General features: G+C 48.7%; 1 long non-coding RNA gene across 1 annotated transcript; it reads left to right on the top strand.

Moving 5' to 3' along the window:
* The first annotated feature begins 429 nt into the window (after positions 1-429).
* Positions 430-5,979, top strand: LOC118169394. Its single transcript, XR_004752063.1, has 3 exons — positions 430-1,150; positions 2,758-4,354; positions 4,887-5,979. It is a non-coding gene; the product is annotated as an uncharacterized LOC118169394 (long non-coding RNA).
* Positions 5,980-6,711: the final 732 nt, after the last annotated feature.

Below are 6,711 nucleotides of genomic sequence, written 5' to 3'. Positions count from 1 at the left end.
GGGGACGGCTGTGCCCCTGCGAGCTGTCCCCGCCGTGTGCAGGTCCGGGGGTGTCCCCAGCCGAGCACAAACCGACCCCCGCCAAAAAATCCCCAAAGTTTGCGTGGCAAAGCTGTTTCAACAAATTCACAGAGGGTTTTCTTTAGTCTCAGGGTTTAATTACGTTCCAGACTTTCTGCTTACATAAATTTCTTTTGTTGGTGTGAGACTGAGGCTATCTGTGTTTATGAAGTTTAAATGCTTCGAAGAAAAGGCATCAGAGGTACCAGGTCCTGCCCGCTGTTGCAATGCCTAAGTGCTGGTAGCAGCATATCAACAATCAGGACCTCGAAGAAGGAAGCTGCCTGAATGAGAGAAAATCATTCTATATGGCAATTCAAGGACAATTTGGATGTTCTGCTGCTATAGAAAACTATAGAAACTGAGAAACTGTAGCTGGACAGACACTTTCAACACAATTTGGAAGTAACCAGGCCAAAAGTACATTGTGCCCTGGCACGGCAGGCCTGGAAGAGCTGCAGGACAGAAAAGCTGCACCCGGGGAAGGAGGTGACACAGCCAGGGAGAGGCGAGCAGCAGCCAAAAGGCGTGCTTTCCCTCGCACTGTGCTCAGGACGAGGGCAGCAGGGCCAGGCGAGGCTGCAGCTTGAGATCCAGGGTGCAGGAGGACCCCGCTGCAAACTGTGATGGACAGACGATGAGGGGACATGGAGGAAACCGAGTGTGGCACCAGGCGGTTGCTTTGGTAGAGGGGATCTGAGTGGAAACAAGCTTGTTTGACTTCAGATGCCATGCTCAAATGGAGAAAGGCCAGAGGCACCTCAGAGCAGAAGATTATTAATTAGTACCCGCTGCCTGTTGTCAGAGCTGAAGGAGGTGTCCTGGGACATGGCTGGACAAAAAACGTTGCTGATGTTGTCGACTTGTATTCAGTGCAACTATATCAGAGGTCAACACTGACTCTGCTCATTATTTATTAGCCGGTTAAGTAAACAAATTTTAAAATTAGGTCATCAGTGGGACTGATGTAGTTTGGGAAGAATGGAGGCAAACTCTTACTCAGCAGCGCAGCTGACATCCTCATCTTGCAAGAATCCAGCAAAACGTCCAGATCCCAGCTGGCCCGGGGAAGAGCAGCATAACCGAGCAGGTAACTGGGCTTCCAGCCCTGCAGCTGCTGCTTGGGCTGCATGTCCCTGCTGTGGGGACAACTCTTCACCTGGTTGATACTGTGCCACATGTCTTGCTGGATGTGTGCCTGTGCTCGCTATGGCTTAGTGGCACTTATTTTTAGAGCCTGGCTCTGCTGCTGAGCAATGGTATGGCACATTTGTCTCTTGCTTTGTTGCCCTGGTGCTAGGAAGCTGTGTTTTTTTTTTGTTTGTTTGTTTTTTGTTTGTTTGTTTGGTTTGTTTTGCTTTGTTTTGTATCCGCATCCCAGACCTCGAGGTCTGAGCCGGGAAGGTCAGGGTGGGGGCAAATCCAGGGGCTCTGGTGTGGCTCCATCCTCCCCTGATGGGTCATTAATTGCAACCACCCCAGAGCAACATTGGTTTGAAGGCTCCGTTCTTTTTACAAACCAGGAGAGAAAAAAAAATGAAAACATATGTGGGGGGGGGGGGGGGGGGCGCGGTATGTGTGAGGGGAACGACTGCCTCTTTAAGACAGGGTCAGGGAAAAGTTAAAAATGTGCAGATGCAGAGGTTTGGGGGGGAAAAACTCTGTCACCGTTCTCATTTTCACTCACCTCCTACTTAAAATTCATCCGGGAAGGTAGGCAGAGGGACACAACAGCTGCTAAAATTACTAGGTGGAAATCATTTTTAGCAGGCGCAAGTGCCTTGTGGTTTTCCTGCCCTCTCTCCCCCACCGATCAGGCCTCGCCCCAGCTCGCTGCAGTTTCCTCCAGAGAGACTCTCGCATTGCGGGGCCAAACTCCATCCATCCATCTGTCCATCCCATCCGTCCGCCCGCCTGATCCATGCCAGCCCCGTGGGACCCTGTCCCCAGGGACAGCCCCAGGCCCCACCACTGGCACAGCCTCGGGATCTGCTCCTGCGAGAGGCAGGGGCGTGAGGGGGCGGCAGCAGCTGTGAGCAGTTAGGCTATAGCTGGAGCCATAAATTGTACATTAGCTCTAAACAGTGCATGCTCCAAGTGATGCAGTGCCTTAGATTTTTTTTCCTGCCTGCCAAAAGTCAGTGTTTGGTTAGGATTTTATTTTTTTGGAAGCGCCGTTGCTATTAACTTGATGGTTGCCAAGGCCAAACAAAGTGCAAAGTGTCCTTGGAGAAAGCTGCGTGATTCTGTACATTGAAAATCGGGGGATGCCAGCACACGGCCTCAGCCTCGCAATCTGTCACGTGGCTTGCTTGTGCTGCCAGCACCTTATAAAAGCGTTTGCTGATTTTTTTATAAGAACATTCCCGTGCTTAAACTGCAGAAGTTCAAGCTTTGCATTTTTCGATCTGTTTGCTGTGTGGGGCTGCACGGCTTGTGGGAGGAGCGTGCGGGCGGCCAAGGCTGGCCAGGCGGGGGCAAAAGGGCTGTCACTTGGGGATGGCGCACGGCTACACCCGCAATCATAGCTGCAGCCCTTGTCCCACGCCCTGACGTTGCATCGCTGTTAACCCACTAACCCTTGGCCCATTGGCTCGCTAGCGCACGCGAACAATAGTGGGCGCGGGTGTCTGCTGGCTCAGAGCAGGAAGAAAAAGCCCAACCAACTTTCTGTTAAACATTTTCCTTTGCCTGCAGAGCAAGCAGGACTGCAAGGAGCTGGAGATCTCAAAGCACAGGGTGGAGAAGCGGGAGGTTGCTGCTGGGTCAGCCACTCTGCGGTGGCCGCTGCTGCCATAAGTGGCTCGTGTGGACTGGCAGTGCCCTGCAGGGTCAAGGCAAAGCCGCTCGGTTTTCTGGGCTTTCTGTTTCCTTTCCAGTTGATCTGAAACCACAATGCTGCTAGATTTTAGAAAATGGTGTTCATGCACACAGATGTAGGAGCACACAATGAAGGGAAAACAAGATGCTCCTTTTAGTTGCAAGAATGACTTCATTTCTGGGGTGAACCAGAGGATTACTTGGTGGTTTGTAATAAAATGCACAGAAATTGTTTTGGAACAGCGGTGGAGATAATTGTCTTCCTCTACTCCACCTTTCCAGCACTGCTCCTTTCATGCTGAAATGAAAGGAAATGTGTTCTGTTTTTCTTTTATTCATTTTTCCTCTCTTCACAATGGTATGAAAGAATTTTCCAGAACCCATTCCGGCCCGAAGGCTTTCACTGGGGCCATAAACCTGTGCTGGGTTCAGCATGCAGCCCCCAAAGGGGCTGCCCTGCAGCACGGCGGCTGGCCAGCCTGTGGGGCGCGAACCCTGGGCTGCCCCGAGCTGTGTAACCACTCGGGAACGTGGCTCCTGAAGCTCACAGCCAGCTCTTCCTGTGATTAACATCTGATTCCTGAGACAGGGGCAAGAGGCAGGGGGAACTGGGGGCCTTTACTTTTGCCTGCCTGTGGCCCAGCAGCATTTCCCAGCTGCAGATGATGGATTTTTTCCTGCTTAATTGCTGCCCCAGTTAATGAGGTTTTTATCACCTCCCATAGCTGTTTCTGAAGGTGTGTGAGGAGCGATGGAAGGAGATATGTCCTTTGCTCCCAGTGTCCCAGCCAAGCTGTGGCAGCAGCATCCCACAGCTGGGGGGCAGATTTACCTATTCCTTCCATTTTCTGTTGTCTTGGCTTTCTGAACTCAGAGAGCTCTCAGTGGGACTTTGCAGCTGCAGTTGTTATTATCCCAGCTAGGAGAACTCAATTCCCTTTTTTTCCCCCCTTTTCAGGCGTTAGAAGCACCAGCCCGTGCCAGTTTCCTCTGCCCAGAAGCTGTCTCAGTTTCTCAGGAATGAAGCTAAATGAAGTTTTTCAATGGCTGTGAGCAGCCTGCAGATAACAGAAAAGAGTTCTGTGTTGTTCTTTGCGAGTAGGGCCCCTCACAAAGTAGCCTTAACTCTATATCAAGGAGTCAAGGGGTTAAAATAATATTGTCCCAGCGTGTCATTGCTAACTAAGGTCCTGGGCTTAACAAGACCCCAAATTGTTCGTGTTCTACTGATGTAATTTGTTATCCCGAAATTTCCCCTATTTTGTTATTTCAGCGTGCTTGTCTCTAAGGTCATAACTCCAACCCAAATTCTTCACTTACCTTCCCCAAAGTGGGCAGGACTCTGTGCCTGGCTGATAAACCAATGCTAGTGCTGACCTCGTTGGTGCCTGATGTCATTCTGCTGAGCGGGAGCCTGGGGCTGGCTCTGCCCTCGCACCAGGGGACACTGACCAGTTCCCTGCTGCTCTGCCTGGTAGGTGGGTTAGGCTGGGAGAGAGCGGTGGTCCCAAAGGGAGGAACGCCAGGAAAAATCACTTCTGCAATCTTCAAACTGATATAGATCTTATCTAATCAGTGAAAATTGTATCCTATTCCAAGCCAGTGTAATTTATCAGGAGAGGAGTCTTTTCTCCTGGGGCTACACTTAATTCACAACCACTTATTTCTTAGCTTTCTTCTGTAGTCATCTAGCTGGGTACCTCAGAGTTGGGGCACCAATGCTGAGCTAAGTTTGTGACTACCAGCAGACCATCAGCACAAACGAACACAGACAGTATTTTACAACTATTTTGTACTAGCTGACACAGAGCCATGGAAAACTGGGGGAAAAATGTAGAGCAGATTGAATGAAAACAAAAATATAAGCTAGGTCCTTTACTTTTGGAAACTCTCCAAAAACCTCTAATATTCATTAGTGAGATATCAGCTTTCTGCCTTGCAGGATGAACTATAAAATATTATATCTTAGCCCTGCACATTTTCAAGTTCCTTCCCCTTTATTACAGCCACTGGTTTATTAAAACTAGAAATGGACCAAGACCAAACCTCGGCATGAAACTATGTCTGAATGTCTGCCTCCAAATCCTGCAGCTTGCTACAACTGCTCTCTAATGCTTAAAATAAAACTGAACCCCCTGCAACACCAAACAACGTCTCATTCCTCCTCCCTTCATTCCCCCCATGAACAAAACTCCTTGCACCTGGACGTATCAAAGCTGATGGGCTCGTGGCTACCTCCTTGCCCACCAACGTCAAAGGCAAAATTCCCAGTGTGGTTGGCAGCGTCTGAGGGTCTGATTCAGTCCCATCTGAAACTCTGCCCAAGTATGTATGATCAATGATGATTTGAAAGGATATTATTATTATTATTATTATTATTTAAGTCCATTCGCGTGGCCTGCTCTGTTTGCAAGACTAGCTGGCAGTTATTTCCTCTCACTTTCTTCCAAAACATCCTTCCCATGTCCTTGTATTTTATGGTCTTCACTAAGGAATGTTGTCTACTGGATCATTTTTATTGGCTTTGCTTTTTAATAATCAGCATTTGAGTTTAATGCAGCAGTTTTTTGGTAACAAAATTCATAGCTTAAAAAACAACAAAGCAGCCCCTAGTTCCCTTGGATAGATTTGAAATGCGATTACTTTTATGAGTTGAAAATAAAGGGCTGGTAGTTGATGCTTAGTGGGAAGCGCTCCCAGTGTGTTTCAAGCACTGTTTTTCAGCCTCCACTGATAAGAAAACTGCTGACTTGGGATTCTGGGGGCTGCTTTTTGTTGCTCTTTTCACTCCTGCTGCAGCTGCCCGCGGTCAGGAAACCTCGAGGCCACACGGGGAGAGACGCTCGGCCAGGACAGTGTGCAGCGGTGGCTGCAGCCTGCGCCTCACAGGGCAGTTGGCACGAGGACAGGCTTCGCACCTCCCCACCACGGATCTGACTTTTCCCCAGGGCCAAGTGCTCAGGGGCAACGCAGCAACCCAGGCAGAAGTCATTCCAAACTGGTTGTAATGCCACGCTCTGCAGCTCAGCTCCAGGCCACCCTCTGAGGGAAAGGAGTTCTGCTGAAGTAGTCCTCAGGCAGGTGGGAAGGGTGGCTTGATGTCGTAACGCACCCCCCCCCCCCCCCCCATATTAATTTAGGAAATGAGGGCCAACACCTGACCAGTAAAGCTTTAGACCAAACTACCAATAGATGTGGGTTTTCAGTCCAGATGAAGGCAAGCCAGAGGAGAAGTACGCGAGGAACTAGCTGAAACTTAGTGGCTTGCAGCACACAGGTTGTCAGACTAGATGCTTTACATGTTCCATTTTGGCCTCAGACTGTATTAAAAGAGAAACAACCTTTTTTCCTGATCTGAATCTTGCCTCCCCAGCACTCCTTATCATTTCTTCCTACTCTTGTTCTTGGTTTGTTCTTGAAAGAGTTACTTTCTCGCTGTCCTATTAGAAGTCTTTCTCTCTATGACTTTATTACAAAAATAAAAATAGGTAAGAACTAGGGATTTTGAAGGTCCTGAAGGGAATCAGTCTCACAGCTTTATCTGAATTCAGAAGGACTTGGGTGCCAAACTCAGAGATCTTGTGAAAGCCCCAACTCAGAGCACTGAAATTCAGGGTAGCTTTTGAAAAACCTCATAAAAAGCAAGCTTGGTGATAGTGGGCTGTCTCAAGCATTATTCCTTAGTCTTAAGCATTTTTCTGATGGGGGCTCTATAAATATACTCAGTGATGATGAGAAGTAGAGGAGTAAATGTCTGGCTTTTGTGTATTACTTTTCTGCAGTGAAAATCACCAAAGTTATTTTACTGGCTGGTTATCTCGAAGCAGCAAG

This window comes from Oxyura jamaicensis, chromosome 6 (assembly GCF_011077185.1).
Source record: "Oxyura jamaicensis isolate SHBP4307 breed ruddy duck chromosome 6, BPBGC_Ojam_1.0, whole genome shotgun sequence".
Lineage (NCBI taxonomy): Eukaryota > Metazoa > Chordata > Aves > Anseriformes > Anatidae > Oxyura > Oxyura jamaicensis.
Note: the sequence above shows the minus strand (reverse complement) of the source record. Positions and strands in the feature narration are given on the sequence as shown.